The sequence below is a fragment of the Triticum urartu genome, chromosome 5 (genome assembly GCF_003073215.2).
Source record: "Triticum urartu cultivar G1812 chromosome 5, Tu2.1, whole genome shotgun sequence".
Taxonomy (NCBI): Eukaryota; Viridiplantae; Streptophyta; class Magnoliopsida; order Poales; family Poaceae; genus Triticum; species Triticum urartu.
The window spans coordinates 484,491,039-484,512,901 of NC_053026.1; positions in this window are offsets into that span (position 1 = coordinate 484,491,039).

The following is a 21,863-nucleotide window of genomic DNA, read 5'->3' on the forward strand; positions in this document are numbered from 1 at the left end:
ACCGACGGCTCCACCACCCCGATAGGGCAGATCCGCCTCCCTGTCACCTTCGGTCAGCGTGACAACTACCGCACCGAGCTCATCGACTATGACGTCGCGCACATCCACCTACCGTACAATACCATCCTTGGATATCCGTCCCTAGCCAAGTTCATGGCGGTGACCCACCACTGCTACAACGTCCTCAAGATGCCAGGGTGCCACGGCGTCATCACGGTCGCCTCCGAGAAGGGCGCGGTGTGCTCCCTTGAGTGCGCCTACCAGGCTGCGGCGGTTGAAGACCCAGACAAGAAAGGCGCCATCTACCCTCCCGCGGCAGTTCCCAAGAAGAAGAAGCAGCTGCTCCGCCAAGGGCCTCATGAGAGCGGTGTCTCCAGCGGCACCACCTTAGGACCAGCGCCCACGGATGGGGCGCCTCCCTCCCTCACATAGGAAGGCATGCCCAGTGCCCTCCTCATGCTGGGCTCGGGGGCTCTCTTCTAGAGGGCCTCTGACCTAGCCAATGTCATGAGGGAGGCGCTCGGGCACCACGTGGAGGCATGCTTCACCGCACGCTTCCCCCGCAAGGGCACTAGGCACAAGGTGCCAGGTGCTGAGGAGTTTGTCACCCAGACGACCGAGGAGCTTCAAGAGGCGAGATCCATGTGCGGCGACCATCACCTACTGCTTGGCGCGGCTCCTTGTCCTAGCGAGGACAACGAGCTGCATCTGCGTCAACATCCCCGAGCTCAATAGAGCCACAGTTTAGCAGCGCTTCTGTCCTTCGCACGCTGGCCGGTGTGAGGGCCCATCTCATAGCTATGTTCGCATGCCTTTTGGCTTGCCGAACGCGGCTGCCGCCTTCCAGCATCGCCTGCGGAGCATCGTGGCAGCTTAGGAGGCCAGGTACCACGCGGTCCTGGCAGAGGCAGCGACGGTTCTTCGCGAACCACCCGAGCCTCCAGAGCCTCCTGAGGTTCAAGGCCAAGGCGGCTTGTGAGGAGCAACCTCATTAGGGTGCACCTTTAGCTACTTCAACATCTCTCCAGCAACGGCACTAGGTGACATTTTCCAGTTTATTCAGTTGGGGGCGCCCCTTGGGCTACATCATCCCCATGTCGCATGGGCCTGTCCCTGCGGCGCCTATCCTTTTTGCATCTCTAGTTTACCTTGTTGGGGGCACCCCTTGGGCTGCATCATCCCCAAGTCACGTGGGTCCGTCCCTGCAGCATGTATCGTTCTTGCATCTATCAGTACAAGCTTATCCTCTTCCATAAGACGACTTATGTTATCGCCTATCTGCTTGACGCCCTTTGCGGCTCCCCGCATAGCTGACCGGCCTCTTACTCACCCCGCAACGGGGGCTTCACATGCTGGTTGCTACCTCTTTTAGCACTGCGTTGGTTTCCCCAAAGAGGAAGGGATGATGTAGCAAAGTAGCGTAAGTATTTCCCTCAATTTTTGAGAACCAAGGTATCAATCCAGTAGGAGGCTACGCGCGAGTCCCTCGTACCTGCACAAAACAAATAAATCCTCGCAACCAACGCAAATAGGGGTTGTCAATCCCTATAGGGCCACTTATGAGAGTGAGATCTGATAGATATGATAAGATAATATTCTTGGTATTTTTATGATAAAGATGCAAAGTAAAATAAAAGCAAAGTAAATAGCAAAGTAAATAACTAAGTAGTAGGAGATTGATATGATAAAGATAGACCCGTGGGCCATAGGTTTCACTAGTGGCTTCTCTCGAGAGCATAAGTATTCTACGGTGGGTGAACAAATTACTGTTGAGCAATTGACAGAATTGAGCATAGTTATGAGAATATCTAAGTATGATCATGTATATAGGCATCACGTCCGAGACAAGTAGACCGACTCCTGCCTGCATCTACTACTATTACTCCACTCATCGACCGCTATCCCGCATGCATCTAGAGTATTAAGTTAAAACAGAGTAACGCCTTAAGCAAGATGACATGATGTAGAGGGATAGACTCATGCAATATGAAGAAAACCCCATCTTGTTTTTCTCTATGGCAACAATACAATATGTGCCTTGCTGCCCTTACTATCACCGGGAAAGGACACCGCAAGATTGAACCCAAAGCTAAGCACTTCTCCCATTGCAATAAAGATCAATCTAGTAGGCCAAACCAAACTGATAATTCGAAGAGACATGCAAATATAACCAATCATACATAAAAGAATTCAGAGAAGATTCAAATATTATTCATAGATAGACTTGATCATAAACCCACAATTCATCGGTCTCAACAAACACACCGCAAAAAGAAGATTACATCGAATAGATCTCCACAAGAGAGGGGGAGAACATTGTATTGAGATCCAAAAAGAGAGAAGAAGCCATCTAGCAACTAACTACGGACCCGTAGGTCTGAAGTGAACTACTCACACTTCATCAGAGGGGCTATGGTGTTGATGTAGAAGCCCTCTGTGATCGATGCCGCCTCCGGCAGAGCTCCGGAACAGGCCCCAAGATGGGATCTCATGGATACAGAAAGTTACGACGGTGGAATTAGGGTTTTGGCTCCGTCTCTGATCGTTTGGGGGTACGTGGGTATATATAGGAGGAAGAAGTACGTCAGTGGAGCAACAGGGGGCGCGCCTGGTAGGGTAGGGCACGCCCCCCTACCTCGTGGCCTCCTGTTACGTGCTTTGACGTAGGGTCCAAGTCTCCTGAGTTGTATTCGGTGAGAAAATCACGTTCCCGAAGGTTTCATTCCGTTTGGACTCCGTTTGATATTCCTTTTCTTCGAAACCCTAAAACAGGCAAAAACAGCAATTCTGGGCTGGGCCTCTGGTTAATAGGTTACTCCCAAAAATAATATAAAAGTGGATAATAAAGCCCAATAATGTCCAAAACAGTAGATAATATAGCATGGAGCAATCAAAAATTATAGATACGTTGGAGATGTATCAAGCATCCCCAAGCTTAATTCCTGCTCGTCCTCGAGTAGGTAAATGATAAAAACAGAATTTTTGATGCGGAGTGCTACTTGGCATAATTTTAATATAATTCTTCTTTATTGTGGTATGAATATTCAGATCCGAAAGATTCAAGACAAAAGTTCATATTGACATAGAAAATAATAATACTTCAAGCATACTAACAAAGCAATTATGTCTTCTCAAAATAACATGGCTAAAGAAAGTTATCCCTACAAAATCATATAGTATGGCTATGCTCTATCTTCACCACACAAAATATTTAAATCATGCACAACCCCGATGACAAGCCAAGCAATTGTTTCATACTTTTGACATTCTCAAAACTTTTTCAATTTTCACGCAATACATGAGCGTGAGCCATGGACATAGCACTATAGGTGGAATAGAGTGATGGTTGTGGAGAAGACAAAAAGGGAGAAGATAGTCTCACATCAACTAGGCGTATCAACGGGCTATGGAGATGCCCATCAATAGATATCAATGTGAGTGAGTAGGGATTGCCATGCAACGGATGCACTAGAGCTATAAGTATATGAAAGCTCAAAAAAGAAACTAAGTGGGTGAGCATCCAACTTGCTTGCTCATGAAGACCTAGGGCAATTTTGAGGAAGACCATCATTGGAATATACAAGCCAAGTTCTATAATAAAAATTCCCACTAGTGTATGAAAGTGATAACATGAGAGACTCTCTACTATGAAGATCATGGTGCTACTTTGAAGCACAAGTGTGGTAAAAGGATAGTAACATTGTCCCTTCTCTCTTTTTCTCTCATTTTTTCTTTGGGCCTTTTCTCTCTTTTTTTATGGCCTCTTTTATTTCTCTTTTTTTTGTCCGGAGTCTCATCCCGACTTGTGGGGGAATCATAGTCTCCATCATCCTTTCCTCACTGGGACAATGCTCTAATAATGATGATCGTCACACTTTTATTTTTCTTACACCTCAATAATTACAACTCGATACTTAGAACAAGATATGACTCTATATGAATGCCTCCGGCGGTGTACCAGGATATGCAATGATTCATGAGTGATAAGTATGAAAGAATTATGAATGGTGGCTTTGCCACAAATACTATGTCAACTACATGATCATTCTAAGCAATATGACAATGATGGAGTGTGTCATAAACGGAACGGTGGAAAGTTGCATGGCAATATATCTCGGAATGGCTATGGAAATGCCATAAGAGGTAGGTATGGTGGCTGTTCTGAGGAAGGTATATGGTGGGTGTATGATACCGGCGAAAGGTGTGCGGTATTAGAGAGGCTAGCAAAGGTGGAAGGGTGAGAGTGCGTATAATCCATGGACTCAACATTAGTCATAAAGAACTCATATACTTATTGCAAAAATCTACAAGTTATCGAAGAAAAGTATTACGTGCATGCTCCTAGGGGGATATATTGGTAGGAAAAGACCATTGCTCGTCCCCGACCGCCACTCATAAGGAAGACAATCAATAAATAAATCATGCTCCGACTTCATCACATAACGGTTCACCATACGTGCATGCTACGGGAATCACAAGCTTCAACACAAGTATTTCTCAAATTCACAACTACTCAACTAGCATGACTTTAATATCACCATCTCCATGTCTCAAAACAATTATCAAGTATCAAACTTATCATAGTATTCAACACACTCATAAGAGAATTTTTATTATTAATCTTGCATACCAAGCATATTAGGATTTTAAGCAAATTACCATGCTATTAAGACTCTCAAAATAATCTAAGTGAAGCATGAGAGATCAATAGTTTCTATAAAACAAATCCACCACCGTGCTCTAAAAGATATAAGTGAAGCACTAGAGCAAAATTATATAACTCAAAAGATATAAGCGAAGCACATAGAGTATTCTAACAAATTCCAAATCATGTATGGCTCTCTCAAAAGGTGTGTACAGCAAGGATGATTGTGGTAAACTAACAAGCAAAGACTCAAATCATACAAGACGCTCCAAGTAAAACACATATCATGTGGTAAATAAAAATATAGCTCCAAGTAAAGTTACCAATAGAAGTAGACGAAAGAGGGGATGCCTTCCGGGGCATCCCCAAGCTTTGGCTTTTATGTGTCCTTAGATTATCTTGGGGGTTCCATGGGCATCCCCAAGCTTAGGCTATTGCCACTCCTTGTTCCATAATCCATCAAATCTTTACCCAAAACTTGAAAACTTCACAACACAAAACTTAAAGTAGCAAACTCGTGAGCTCCGTTAGCGAAAGAAAACAAAAGACCACTTCAAGGTACTGTAATGAACTCATTCTTTATTTATATGGGTGTTATACCTACTGTATTCCAACTTATATATGGTTTATAAACTATTTTACTAGCCATAGATTCATCAAAATAAGCAAACAACACACGCAAAACAGAATCTGTCAAAAAACAGAACAGTCTGTAGTAATCTGTAGCTAGCGCAAGATCTGGAACCCCAAAAAATTCTAAAATAAATTTATGGATGTGAGGAATTTATCTATTAATCATCTGCAAAAATAATTAACTAAATAGAACTTTCCAAATAAAAATGACAGCAGTTCTCGTGAGCGCTAAAGTTTCGGTTTTTTACAGCAGGTTCAACAAGACTTTCCCCAAGTCTTCCCAACAGTTCTACTTGGCACAAACACTAACTAAACACAAAAAACACAACCAAAACAGAGGCTAGATAATTTATTTATTACTAAACAGGGGCAAAAAGCAAGGAATAAAAATAAAATTGGGTTGCCTCCCAACAAGCGTTATCGTTTAACGCCCCTAGCTAGGCATAACAAGCACGAATAGATCTAGGTATTGCCATAATAATAAGATAGATTGTTAAAACTCATTTCATATTCTCTACGTTCAGCAGCAAGTTTTCTTTGAGGCAAGCAAAAGTAATCGAAAGTGCTAAATTTGTTGGGACAAAAGTCTCCAAGATCAACCTTGGGAGGTATAGGTTCCTCCTTTGGTCCTTCATATTGCACAACCAATTCATCATTATAAGCATTCTTTTGACAGAACTTTGTGAGCCTATATTCAAGAGAATATCCCAATTCATTATCTCGAATAGCTAAATCATCATTAAGTTCAGAAATTCTATCAACTAAAACATTGGTAGGAACCCTTTTTCTAAGATTTTCATTGAAAGCAACATAGTCTAGAGATTGAAAATGCATTATTTCTTCTTGATCAAAGAGGATAGTCTCTATGAGAGGATGGCAAGCGTCCACCCTATAATGCACAAAGATTGCTTTGGCCTCTTTTATTATGAATTGAAACTCATGAGCCAAAAATATAGTAACGGCACGCTTAACAGAAGAATGCTCAATATTAGAAAATTCTAGGAAAATCCTTTGTATAGAAGGATGCATGTGCATGAATTGTCTCTCAAGTTCAACTACAAGCATGGCAATAGAGTCCGCAAGACTACTAGTTCTATGAAGAATAGAACTACCCATAGAAGGTACAACACCGGCACAAGTAAAGAAATCTTGAATAACTCCTTTTCCAATAATATTACTGCTACCAACACGGAATCTTTTTATATGTGAGATAGTGGGTTCTTTAGTGGGAGCATCAAAATTATTATCGACAATAGTATCCCCAATTTCAGACATAGAGGCAGAAGGTAAAGAACTAGCCATAATGACAAGCAAGCAAACTAACACACAAGCAAACAAAAAGCAAGCGGACAAAAAGGGGCAAATAGAGAAAGAGAGTGAGGATAAAACGGCAAGGGTGAATTGGGGGGAGAGGAAAACGAGAGGCAAATGGCAAATAATGTAATGCGGGAGATAAGGGTATGTGATGGGTACTTGGTATGTTGACTTCTGCGCCAGAAATCCTTCTTGCTACTTCTTTTAGCACTGCGTTGGTTTTCCCCGAAGAGGAAGGGATGATGCAGCAAAGTAGCGTAAGTATTTCCCTCGGTTTTTGAGAACCAAGGTATCAATCCAGTAGGAGGCTACGCGCGAGTCCCTCGTACCTGCACAAAACAAATAAATCCTCGCAACCAACGCAAATAGGGGTTGTCAATCCCTATGAGGGCCACTTATGAGAGTGAGATCTGATAGATATGATAAGATAATATTCTTGGTATTTTTATGATAAAGTTGCAAAGTAAAATAAAAGCAAAGTAAATAGCAAAGTAAATAACTAAGTAGTAGGAGATTGATATGATAAAGATAGACCCGTGGGCCATAGGTTTCACTAGTGGCTTCTCTCGAGAGCATAACTGATACATCCATTTTGCATCATGCTTTTATATCGATATTTATCAAAATATGGACTGTTATTTCACTTTATGTCACAATACTTATGGATATCCTCTCTTATTATACAAGGTTTACACAAGGAGGGAGAATGCCGGCAGTTGGAATTCTGGTCTGGAAAAGGAGCAAATATTAGAGACCTATTCTGCGCAAGTCCAAAAGTCCTGAAACTCCACGGAACGTCTTAAAAGAAATAAAGAAAAATCCAGGCCAAAGATGAAGGCCAGGGGGCCCACACCCTACTCATGAGGGTGCCCCCCCTATGGCGCACCCCCTATCTCGTGGGCCCCTGGTGGCTCTCCGATGCCCATCTTCTCCTATATGAGGTCTTTCGATGAGAAAAAAATAGAGAAGAACTTTTCGGGACGAGACTCCGCCGCCACGAGGCGGAACCTTGGCGTATCCAATCTAGAGCTCCGACAGAGCTGTTCTGCCAGGGAAACTTCCCTCCCGGAGGGGGAAATCATCACCATTGTCATCACCAATGCTCCTCTCATCGGGAGAGGGCAATCTCCATCAACATCTTCACCAGCACCATCTCATCTCCAAACCCTAGTTCATCTCTTGTATCCAATTCTTGTCTCAAGGTCCGGGATTGGTGCTATTAGTGTTGATTACTCCTTGTAGTTGATGCTAGTTGGTTTATTTGGTGGAAGATCATGTGTTCAGATCCTATATGCATATTATTACCCCTCTGATTATGAACATGAATATGCTTTGTGAGTAATTACGTTCGTTCCTGAGGACAAGGGAGAAGTCTTGCTATGAGTAGTCATGTGAATTTGGTATTCGTTTGATATTTTGATAAGATGTATGTTGTCTAGCCTCTAGTGGTGTTATGTGAACGTCGACTACATAACACTTCACCATTATTTGGGCCTAGAGGAAGGCATTGGGAAGTAATAAGTAGATGATGGGTTGCTAGAGTGACAGAAGCTTAAACCCTAGTTTATGCGTTGCTTCGTAAGGGGCTGATTTGGATCCATATGTTTCATGCTATGGTTAGGTTTACCTTAATACTTTTGTTGTAGTTGCGGATGCTTGCAATAGAGGTTAATCATAAGTGGGATGTTTGTTCAAGTAAGAACAGCACCCAAGCACCGGTCCACCCACATATCAAATTATCAAAGTATCGAACGCGAATCATATGAACCTGATGAAAACTAGCTTGACGATATTCCCATGTGTCCTCGGGAGCATTTTTCCTATTATAAGAGTTTGTTCCGGCTTGTCCTTTGCTACAAAAGGATTGGTCCACCTTGCTGCACTTTATTTACTTTTGTTACTTGTTGCTCATTACAATTTATCCTATCACAAAACTATCTGTTACCACTTATTTCAGTACTTGCAGAGATTACCTTGCTGAAAACCGCTTATCATTTCCTTCTGCTCCTCATTGGGTTCGACACTCTTACTTATCAAAAGGACTACGATAGATCCCCTATACTTGTGGGTCATCTAGACTCTTTTCTGGCGCCGTTGCCGGGGAGTGTAGCACCTTTGGTAGGTGGAATTTGGTAAGGAAAAATTTATATAGTGTGCTGAAATTTACTGTCACTTGTTACTATGGAAAGTAATTCTCTGAGGGGCTTGTTCGGGGTATCTTCACCCCGTCCAGTAGAGCAAACAGTTGCTCCTCAACCTACTGAACCTATTGAAAATGAAACTCCTTTTGAATTTCCTTCGGGTATGATAGAAAAACTGCTAGATAACCCTTTTACAGGAGATGGACCAAAGCATCCTGATGAGCATTTAATATATGTGGATGAAGTTTGTGGATTATTTAAGCTTGCAAGTATACCCGATGATGTTGCTAAGAAGAAGGTCTTCCCTTTTTCTTTGAAGGGAGACGCATTGGTATAGTATAGGCAATGTGATGATATGAGATCATGGGACTATAAAAGATTGAAGTTGGAATTTCATCAAAAGTATTACCCTATGCATCTTGTTCATCGTGATCGCAATTATATATATATAATTTCTGGCCTCGCGAAGGGGAAAGCATCGCTCAAGTTTGGGGGAGGCTTAAATCAATGTTATATTCATGCCCCAATCATGAGCTCTCAAGAGAAGTAATTATGCAAAGTTTTTATGCTCGGCTTTCTAAAAACAATCGCAACATGCTCGATACTTCTTGTGCTGGCTCTTTTATGATGAAGACTATTGAATTCAGATGGAATTTATTGGATAGAATTAAATGCAACTTTGAATATTGGGACCTCGACGAAGGTAAGGAGTCAGGTATGACACCTAAGTTTGATTGTGTTAAATCTTTTATGGACACCGATATTTTCCGTAGGTTTAGCACTAAATATGGACTTGACTCGGAGATAGTAGCTTCTTTCTGTGAATCTTTTGCTACTTATGTTGATCTCCCTAAGGACAAGTGGTTTAAATATGATCCTCCCATAGAAGTAAAAGTAGCTGCACCTATTAAAGTTGAAGAAAAGACTGTCACTTATAATGATCCTATTGTTCCTACTTCTTATATTGAGCAACCACCTTTCCCTGTTAGAATAAAGGATCATGCTAAAGCTTCAACTATTGTTTGTAAAAGCAATATTAGAACTTATACACCTCCTGAGCAAGTTAAAGTAGAACCTAATATTGCTATTGTTAAAGACCTCTTGTCTGATAATATTGATGGGCATGTTATTCAGTTCGAAGGTGAAACTGCTAGAATTGCTAAGCCTTGTGCTAAAGATAAACATAGACCTGTGGTAGGCGTGCCTGTTATTTCTGTTAAAATAGGAGATCATTGTTATCATGGCTTATGTGACATGGGTGCTAGTGCTAGTGTTATACCTCATGACTTATACAAAGAAATTAAGAATGAAATTGCACCTGTTGAGTTAGAAGATATTGATGTCACAATTAAACTTGCCAATAGAGATACTATTTCAGCAATGGGAATTGTCAGAGATGTTGAAGTCATGTGTGGGAAAACTAAATATCCTACTGATTTTCTTGTTCTTGGTTCCCCACAAGATAGCTTTTGTCCCATTATATTTGGTAGACCCTTCTTAAATACTGTCAATGCTACCATAGATTGCACAAAGAATGTTGTTACTGTTGGCTTGGATGATATGGTTCATGAGTTTAATTTCTCTAAATTTAGTAAACAACATCGCGAGGAAGAATTACCTAGTAAGGATGAGATTATTGGTCTTTCTTCTATTGCCGTACCTCCTAGTGATCCTTTAGAACACTATTTGCTAGACCATGAAAATGATATGTTCATGAATGAAAGAAGGGAAATAGATGAAGTATTCTTTAAACAGGAACCTATTCTGAAACACAATTTGCCTGTTGAAATCCTAGGGGATCCTCCTCCACCCAAGGGTGATCCTGTGTTTGAGCTTAAACCTTTGCCTGATAATCTTAAATATGCTTATCTTGATGAAAAGAAGATATATCCTGTTATTATTAGTGCTAACCTTTCAGAGCATGAAGAAGAAAGATTATTGAAAACTCTGAAGAAGCATCGTGCTGCTATTGGATATACTCTTGATGATCTTAAGGGCATTAGTCCCACTCTATGTCAACATAAAATAAATTTGGAAGCAGATGCCAAACCAGTTCGTGATCCTCAACGACGTCTGAATCCTAAAATGAAAGAAGTGGTAAGAAAAGAAATACTAAAGCTTCTGGAGGCGGGTATAATCTATCACGTTGCTGATAGTGAATGGGTAAGTCCTGTCCATTGTGTCCCTAAGAAGGGAGGTATTACTGTTGTTCCTAATGATAAAGATGAATTGATTCCACAAAGGATTATCACAAGTTATAGGATGGTAATTGATTTCCGCAAGTTAAATAAAGCTACTAAGAAAGATCATTACCCCTTACCTTTTATTGATCAAATGCTAGAAAGATTATGTAAACATACACACTATTGCTTTCTAGATGGTTATTCTGGTTTCTCTCAAATACATGTGTCGGCTAAAGATCAATCAAAGACTACTTTTACATGCCCTTTTGGTACTTTTGCTTATAGACGTTTGCCTTTTGATTTATGTAATGCACCTGCTACCTTTCAAAGATGCATGATGGCTATATTCTCTGACTTTTGTGAAAAGATTTGTGAGGTTTTCATGGACGACTTTTCCGTCTATGGTTCCTCTTTTGACGATTGCTTGAGCAATCTTGATCGAGTTTTGCAGAGATGTGAAGAAACTAATCTTGTCTTGAATTGGGAAAAGTGCCACTTGATGGTTAATGAAGGTATAGTCTTGGGGCACAAAGTTTCTGAAAGAGGTATTGAAGTTGATAAAGCCAAGGTTGATGCTATTGAAAAGATGCCATGTCCCAAGGACATCAAAGGTATAAGAAGTTTCCTTGGTCACGCCGGATTTTACAGGAGGTTCATTAAGGACTTCTCAAAAATTTCTCGGCCTCTGACTAATTTATTGCAAAAAGATATACCATTTGTCTTTGATGATGATTGTGTAGAAGCATTTGAAATACTTAATAAAGCATTAGTCTCTGCACCTATTGTTCAGCCACCTGATTGGAATTTACCATTTGAAATTATGTGTGATGCTAGTGATTATGCTGTAGGTGTTGTTCTAGGGGAAATAGTTGATAATAAATTAAATGTTATCCATTATGCTAGTAAGACTCTAGACAATGCTCAAAGAAATTATGCTACTACTGAAAAGGAGCTTTTAGCAGTTGTATTTGCTTGTGATAGGTTCAGATCTTATATTGTTGATTCTAAAGTAACTATTCAAACTGATCATGCCGCTATTAAATATCTTATGGAAAAGAAATATGCTAAACCTAGACTTATTAGATGGGTTCTCTTACTATAAGAATTTGATTTGAATATTGTTGATAGAAAGGGAGCTGAGAACCCCGTTGTAGCAAACTTATCTAGGTTAGAAAATATTCTTGATGACCCACTACCTATTAATGATGACTTTCCTGATGAACAATTAAATGTTATAAGTACTTCTCGTAGTACTCCATGGTATGCTGATTATGCTAATTATATTGTTGCTAAATTTATACCACCTAGCTTCACATACCAGCAAAATAAAAAGTTCTTCTATGATTTAAGACATTACTTTTGGGATGACCCACATCTTTATAAGGAAGGAGTAGATGGTGTTATTAGACGTTGTGCACCTAAGCATGAACAGGAACAGATCCTACGCAAGTGTCATTCCGAGTCTTATGGAGGACACCATGCTGGAGATAGAACTGCACATAAGGTATTGCAATCTGGTTTTTATTGGCCTACTCTCTTCAAGGATGCCCGTAAGTTTGTCTTGTCTTGCGATGAATGTCAAAGAATTGGTAATATTAGTAGACATCAAGAAATGCCTATGAATTATTCACTTGTTATTGAACCGTTTGATGTTTGGGGCTTTGATTATATGGTACCTTTTCCTGCCTCTAATGGATATACACATATTCTAGTTGCTGTTGATTACGTTACTAAGTGGGTAGAAGCTATTCCAACTAGTAGTGCTGATCATAACACTTCTATTAAAATGCTTAAGGAAGTTATTTTTCCGAGGTTTGGAGTCCCTAGATATTTAATGGCTGATGGTGGTTCACACTTTATTCATGGTGCCTTCCGTAAAATGCTTGCTAAATATGATGTTAATCATAGAATTGCATCTCCTTATCACCCACAGTCTAGTGGTCAAGTAGAATTGAGCAATAGAGAGCTCAAATTAATTTTGCAAAAGACTGTTAATAGTTCTAGAAAGAATTGGTCTAAGAAACTTGATGATGCGTTATGGGCTTATAGAACTGCATATAAAAATCCTATGGGTATGTCTCCGTATATAATGGTTTATGGAAAAGCATGTCACTTACCTCTCGAACTAGAACACAAGGCATATTGGGCTATTAAAGAGCTCAACTATGATTTTAAACTTGCCGGTGAGAAGAGGTTATTTGATATTAGCTCACTTGATGAATGGGGAACCCAAGCTTATGAAAATGCCAAGTTGTTTAAGGAAAAAGTTAAAAGATGGCATGACAAAAGGATACAAAAGCATGAGTTTAATGTGGGTGATTATGTATTGCTATACAACTCCCGTTTAAGATTTTTTGCAGGAAAACTTCTCTCTAAATGGGAAGGCCCCTACGTCAACGAAGAGGTCTATCGTTCCAGTGCCATAAAAATCAACAACTTCGAGGGCACAAATCCGAAGGTGGTAAATGGTCAAAGAATTAAACACTATATCTCAGGTAATCCCATAAATGTTGAAACCAATATTATTGAAACCATAACCCCGGAGGAACACATAAGGGACACTTTCCGGAACGTTTTAGACCCCAAAAAGGAATAGGTATGTGGTATGGTAAGTAAACTGACTCCAAAACAATTTTTAAGGCAATATTTCTCCGTTTTGGAATATATAGAAAAATAGAAAAATAAGTAGCAGTCCGGGAAGGACACGAGGGCCCCACGAGGGTAGTGGGCGCGCCCTACCCCCCTGGGCGCGCCCCCTACCTCGTGAGCACCTCGTGTGCTTTCCGGACTCCATTTTCTTGCACGTTACGTATTTTGGTCGGTAAAAATTCATTATATATTCTCCCGAAAGTTTTGACTCCCGTATCACGCAAATTTCCTCTGTTTTTGTTTTCGAGCTGTTGCTACTGCAGATTAGAGCAAGATGTCTTCTCAAGAGTCAATCGGGGAGAGCCGGGTATCTAATCCGGCATCGGAAGCAAGGGCAAACAGCGACGCTGACCACTTTGGGCCAGCAACGTTGGAAGAGATGGAGGCTGACTTAATGAGAGTAGATGCCATGGAGGATCAAGAAGTCACCTCTCGCCTCCGAGCTGGGTTCACGATGGGGGAACTGCAGAGCTCAGCTATTCCAAACTCGGTTATCCCTTCTAATGTTAGATTTTTTTATGAAAATATGAAGAGAAGTGTCACTTGTTCTCCCGCAGCTATGCAACACCCTTGGGTGCAAGGAGCTTTAGCTGTCACAAGAAAGCTTCATAAGGAAATAATGGATCTCAAACAGCAAGTCAATATGCTCGAGGAGGAGAACCGCATCCTGAGGGGAATCATCGCCAAGAATATTACACCGATAACAAAGAAGGAGACATAACCACATGGGTATGGGCACTCCCCTTGGCAACTGCCAAGCTTGGGGGAGGTGCCCTGGTATCGTATCACAATCACAACTCTTATCTTTACCGTTTTTCTTAGTTTGATCCTATTAGTAGTATCTTGATCTAGTAGAATAAAGTTTATGGCATGATCTAGTTTTGAGTTTTGCTTTATGATCCCTCTATGTAATCGAGTCCGTGAGTTATATATAATAAAGATTAGTGTTGAGTCAAGGGCTTGATTATTTTGCCATGATCTTGGGTGAATAAAAGAAAAGAGAAAAAGAATAAAAAGAAACAAAGAGTTCATATTGATCTTAGTGAGAGTAACGACTTCACATAGAAAGAGTATGATGATTAAAAGTTGGTTGGGAGTTGGCAGACATAGCTTTGGTCATTGTTGCAATCAATAGGAAGTAATAAGGAAAGAGAGGTTTTCACATATAGATATATTATCATTGACATCTTTTATGATTGGGAGCACTCATTAAAATATGACATGCTAAAGAGTTGATGTTGGACAAGGAAGACAACGTAATGAGTTATGTCTTTCTTATATCTGAGATAAAGTATGTTGTCATGGTTCCTCTAACTTGTTGAGCTTGCCTTTCCCCCTCATGCTAGCCAAATTCTCAGCACCAAGTAGAAATACTACTTGTGCTTCCAAATATCCCTAAACCAGTTTTTCCATGAGAGTCCATCATATCTACCTATGGATTGAGTAAGATCCTTCGAGTAAGTTGTCATCGGTGCAAAGCAATAAAAATTGCTCTGAATATGTATGATTGATTGGTGTGGGAGAAATAAGCTTTATACGATCTTGTGATGTGGAAGTAATAAAAGCGATAGACTGCATAATAAAGGTTCATATCACAAGGGGCAATATAAAGTGACGTTCTTTCGCATTGAGATTTTATACATCCAACCATAAAAGCGCATGGCAACCTCTGCTTCCCTCTGCGAAGGGCCTATCCTTTATTATTAACTTCTTCCTTATGCAAGAGTCACGGTGATCTTCACATTTTCTTTTTCATTTTATCCTTTGGCAAGCTCAGCATGTTGGAAAGAACATGATATATATATATATATATATATATCTAATTGGATGTAGGGGAGAATGAACCATTATTGTTGACATTACCCTTGAGGTAAAAGGTTGTGGGGCAAAACTATAAGCCCCTATCTTTCTCTGTGTCCGATTAAAACTCTGTAACCACAAGTATCACGTGAGTGTTAGCAATTATGGAGGACTAAATGATAGTTGAGTATGTGGACTTGCTTTTTAGCTCTGACATGGACTCTTTCCGATGTTATGATAAATTGCAATTGCTTCAATGACTGAGATTATAGTTTGTTGGAGCCCAATAAGGTTTATGATTTATACTTTTGCATTGTGAATAGATCATCACTTGAACATAAGTAATCATATGACAAAATCTCTATATGTTGTTGTTATAAGAATAATCATGATGCCTTCATGTACGTATTTTATTTTTATCGACGCCTCTACCTCTAAACATGAGGACATATTTATTGTTATCGGCTTTTCGCTTGAAGACAAGCGAGGTCTAAGCTTGGGGGAGCTGATACGTCCATTTTTGCATCATGCTTTTATATCGATATTTATCGCATTATGGACTATTATTTCACTTTATGTCACAATACTTATGGCTATTCTCTCTTATTTTACAAGGTTTACACAAGGAGGGAGAATGCCGGCAGATGGAATTCTGGTCTGGAAAAGGAGCAAATATTAGAGACCTATTCTGCGCAACTCCAAAAGTCCTGAAACTCCACGGAACGTCTTAAAAGAAATAAAGAAAAATCACGCCAAAGAATGAAGGCCAGGGGGCCCACACCCTTCTCACGAGGGTGGGGGCACCCCCCTAGGGCGCGCCCCCTATCCTCGTGGGCCCCCTGGTGGCTCTCCGATGCCCATCTTCTCCTATATGAGGTCTTTCGATGAGAAAAAAATAGGAAGGAACTTTTCGGGACGAGACTCCGCCACCACGAGGCGGAACCTTGGCGATCCAATCTAGAGCTCCGAGAGCTGTTCTGTCGGGGAAACTTCCCTCCCGGAGGGGGAAATCATCACCATGTCATCACCAACGCTCCTCTCATCGGGAGAGGGCAATCTCCATCAACATATTCACCAGCACCATCTCATCTCTCACCCTAGTTCACTCTTGTATCCAATTCTTGTCTCAAGGTCCGGGATTGGTTGCTAGTAGTGTTGATTACTCCTTGTAGTTGATGCTAGTTGGTTTATTTAGGTGGAAGATCATATGTTCAGATCCTATATGCATATTATTACCCCTCTGATTATGAACATGAATATGCTTTGTGAGTAATTACATTCGTTCCTGAGGACAAGGGAGAAGTCTTGCTATGAGTAGTCATGTGAATTTGCTGTTCGTTTGATATTTTGATAAGATGTATGTTGTCTAGCCTCTAGTGGTGTTATGTGAACGTCGACTACATAACATCTCACCATTATTTGGGCCTAGAGGAAGCCATTGGGAAGTAATAAGTAGATGATGGGTTGCTAGAGTGACAGAAGCTTAAACCCTAGTTTATGCGTTGCTTCGTAAGGGGCTGATTTGGATCCATATGTTTCATGCTATGGTTAGGTTTACCTTAATACTTTTGTTGTAGTTGCGTATGCTTGCAATAGAGGTTAACGATAAATGGGATGCTTGTTCAAGTAAGAACAACACCCAAGCACCGGTCCACCCACATATCAAATTATCAAAGTATCGAACACGAATCATATGAACGTGATGAAAACTAGCTTGATGATATTCCCATGTGTCCTAGGGAGCGCTTTTCCTATTATAAGAGTTTGTTCCGGCTTGTACTTTGCTACAAAAGGATTGGGCCACCTTGCTGCACTTTATTTACTTTTGTTACTTGTTGCTCGTTACAATCTATCTTATCACAAAACTATCTGTTACCACTTATTTCAGTACTTGTAGAGAATACCTTGCTGAAAAACCGCTTATCATTTCCTTCTGCTCCTCGTTGGGTTCGACACTCTTAATTATCGAAAGGACTATGATAGATCCCCTATACTTGTGGGTCATCAATAAGTATTCTACGGTGGGTGAACAAATTACTATTGAGCAATTGACAGAATTGAGCATAGTTATGAGAATATCTAGGTATGATCATGTATATAGGCATCATGTCTAAGACAAGTAGACCGACTCCTGCCTGCATCTACTAAGATTACTCCACTCATCGACCTCTATCCAACATGCATCTAGAGTATTAAGTTAAAACAGAGTAACGCCTTAAGCAAGATGACATGATGTAGAGATATAGACTCATGCAATATGAAGAAAATCCCATCTTGTTATCCGCGATGGCAATAATACAATACGTGCCTTGCTGCCCTTACTGTCACCGGGAAAGGACACCGCAAGATTGAACCCAAAACTAAGCACTTCTCCCATTGCACGAAAGATCAATCTAGTAGGCCAAACCAAACTGATAATTCGAAGAGACTTGCAAAGATAACCAATCATACATAAAAGAATTCAGAGAAGATTCAATTATTATTCATAGATAGACTTGATCATAAACCTACAATTCATCGGTCTCAACAAACACACCACAAAAAGAAGATTACATTGAATAGATCTCCACAAGAGAGGGGGAGAACATTGTATTGAGATCCAAGAGAGAAGAAGCCATCTAGCTACTAACTATGGACCCGTAGGTCTGAAGTAAACTACTCACACTTCATCAGAGGGGCTATGGTGTTGATGTAGAAGCCCTCCGTGATCAATGCCCCATCCGGCGGAGCTCCGGAACAGGCCCCAAGATGGGATCTCTTGGATACAGAAAGTTACGGTGGTGGAATTAGGGTTTTGGCTCCGTCTCTGATCGTTTGGGGGTACGTGGGTATATATATGAGGAATAAGTACGTCGGTGGAGCAACAGGGGGCCCACGAGGGTGGGGGCGCGCCTGGTAGGGTAGGACGCGCCCCCTACCTCGTGGCCTCCTGTTACGTGCCTTGACGTAGGGTCCAAGTCTCCTGAGTTGTATTCGGTGAGAAAATCACGTTCCCGAAGGTTTCATTCCGTTTGGACTCCGTTTGATATTCCTTTTCTTCGAAACCCTAGAACAGGCAAAAAACAGCAATTCTGGGCTGGGCCTCTGGTTAATAGGTTAGTCCCAAAAATAATATAAAAGTGGGTAATAAAGCCCAATAATGTCCAAAACAGTAGATAATATAGCATGGAGCAATCAAAAATTATAGATATGTTGGAGACGTATCACTGGCACGACGCTTGTGCTGGGGTCCATCCCTGCAACGCTGATAAACCTGTGTGGTCGAGCTCTGGCTCGCGGCCCGCTCCGCACACGTCACCTCACCAGATCCTCAGTGCCTTCATCCTCTTGCGGAAAGAACAACGGCATGACAGCAAGCGCAACTATAGTCTATACTTTTCTCCCGAAAACTAACCAACAGGGATCTCTGGAGCTCATCTACAAGTGGCCTCGCCTGCCGCCCCTTTTTCTACGCGATTCGCTTGTGCGTTAAAGGGGGGACTCCTAAGCATCACGCCTCAGGCAATAATAAAGTTGTTATTTGTATTTCCTTATATCATGCTGATACGTCTCCAACGTATCTATAATTTTTTATTGTTCCATGCTATTATATTATATGTTTTGGATGTTAATGGGCTTTATTTTACACTTCTATATTATTTTTGGGACTAACCTATTAACCCAAGGCCCAGTGCAAATTGCTGTTTTTTGCCTATTTTAGTGTTTCGCACAAAAGGAATATCAAACGGCGTCCAAACGGAATGAAACCTTCGGGAGCGTGATTTTTGGAACAAACGTGATCCAGAAGACTTGGAGTGGACGTCAAGCAGCCAACGAGGTGGCCACGAGGCAGGGGGCGCGCCTACCCCCCTGGGCGCACCCTCCCCCTCGTGGGCCCCTCGTGGCTCAACCGACCTACTTATTCCTCCTATATATACTCATATACCCTGAAAACAACTAGGAGCACCACGAAACCCTATTTCCCCCGCCGCAACCTTCTGTTACCCAAGAGATCCCATCTTGGGGCCTTTTTCGGAGCTCCGCCGGAGGGGGCATTGCTCACGAGGGCCTCTACATCAACTCCATGGCCTCTCGTGATGTGTGAGTAGTTTACTTCAGACCTTCGGGTCCATAGCTAGTAGCTAGATGGCTTCTTCTCTCTCTTTGGATCTCAATACAAAGTTCTCCTCGCTCTTCTTGGAGATCTATTCGATGTAACTCTTTTTGCGGTGTGTTTGTTGAGATCCGATGAATTGTGGGTTTATGATCAAGTCTATCTATGAACAATATTTGATTCTTCTCTGAAATCTTTTATGCATGATTCGTTATCTTTGCAAGTCTCTTCGAATTATCAGTTTGGTTTGGCCTACTAGATTGATCTTTCTTGCAATGGGAGAAGTGCTTAGCTTTGGGTTCAATCTTGCGGTGCACGATCCCAGTGACAGAAAGGGAAACGACACGTATTGTATTGTTGCGATCGAGGATAAAAAGATGGGGTTTATATCATATTGCTTGAGTTTATCCCTCTACATCATGTCATCTTACCTAAGGCATTACTCTGTTCTTATGAACTTAATACTCTAGATGCATGCTGGATAGCGGTCGTTGTGTGCAGTAATAGTAGTAGATGCAGGCAGGAGTCGGTCTACTTTTTACGGACGTGATGCCTATATACATGATCATGCCTAGATATTCTCATAATTATTCGCTTTTCTATCAATTTCTTGACAGTAATTCATTCACCCACCGTAATATTTATGCTATCTTGAGAGAAGCCACTAGTGAAACCTATGGCCCCCGGGTCTATTCTCCATCATATAAGTTTCCAATCTATTTTATTTTGCAATCTTTACTTTCAATCTATATCATAAAAATACCAAAAATATTTATCTTATCATTATTATCTCTATCAGATCTCTCTCTCGTAAGTGACCATGAAGGGATTTACAACCCCTTTATCGCGTTGGTTGCGAGGTTCTTATTTGTTTGTGTACGTACGAGGGACTTGTGTGTGGCCTCCTACTGGATTGATACCTTGGTTCTCAAAAACTGAGGGAAATACTTACGCTACTTTGCTGCATCACCCTTTCCTCTTCAAGGGAAAACCAACACAGTGCTCAAGAGGTAGCACATGCTAAATGTTTATTATTCATGCTAGAATTCTATTAACCGGAAACTTAGTACATGTGTGGATACATAGACAAATAGAGTGTCCCTAGTATACCTCTACTAAGACTAGCTCGTTAATCAAAGATGGTTAAGTTTCCTCACCATAGATATGTGTTGTCATTTGATGAACGGGATCACATCATTAGAGAATGATGTGATGGACAAGACCCATCTATTAGCTTAGCATATATGATCGTTTAGTTTTATTGCTATTGCTTTCTTGATGACTTATACATGTTCCTCTGATATGAGATTATGCAACTCCCGAATACCGCAGGAACACCTTGTGTGCTATCAAACATCACAACATAACTGGGTGATTATAAAGATGCTCTACAGGTGTCTCCGATGGTGTTTGTTGAGTTGGCATAGATCGAGATTAGGATTTGTCACTCCGTGTTTCGGAGAGGTATCTCTGGGCTGTCTCAGTAATGCTCGTCACTATAAGCCTTGCAAGCAATGTGACTAATGCGTTAGTTGCGGGATGATGCATTACGGAACAAGAAAAGAGACTTGCCGGTAACGAGATTCAACTAGGTATGATAATACCGACGATCAAATCTTGGGAACATACCGATGACAAAGGGAACAACGTATGTTGTTATGCAGTTTGACCGATAAAGATCTTCGTAAAATATGTAGGAGCCAATATGAGCATCCAGGTTCCGCTATTGGTTATTGACCGAAGATGTGTCTCGGTCATGTCTACATAGTTCTCGAACCCATAGGGTCCGCACGCTTAACGTTCGATGACGATTTGTATTATGAGTTATGTGACTTGATGACCGAATATTGTTTGGAGTTACATTTGAGATCACGGACATGGCGAGGAGTCTCTAAATGGTCGAGACATAAAGATTGATATATTGGACGATGTTATTCGGACAACAGATGAGTTCCGAGAGGTACCGGATAATTATGGAGTGCCAGAGGGTTATCGGAACCCCCAGGGGGAACTAATGGGCCTTGATGGGCCTTAGTGGCAAGAGAGGAAGGGCCACAAGGGGCTGGTCGCGCACCCCCCTTTGGGTCCAAATTGGACTAGGGGATAGGGGGTGGCGCCCCCCTTTCCTTCCCTTCCCCCTCTTCCTTTCTTCTTCCCCCTTTCCTCTAGGTGGAATCCTACTAGGACTTGGAGTCCTGGTAGGACTCCCTCCTCCTGGCGCGCCCTATAGGGCCTGCCGACCTCCCTTGATGTCTACTATGGAACTTTATTCTTGTAGACACGTGTTGGGCCTCCAAGCGTAGAGTTTTGTAGGACAGTAGCAATTTTCCCTCAAGTGGATGACCTAAGGTTTATCAATCCGTGAGAGGTGTAGGATGAAGGCGGTCTCTCTCAAATGACCCTGC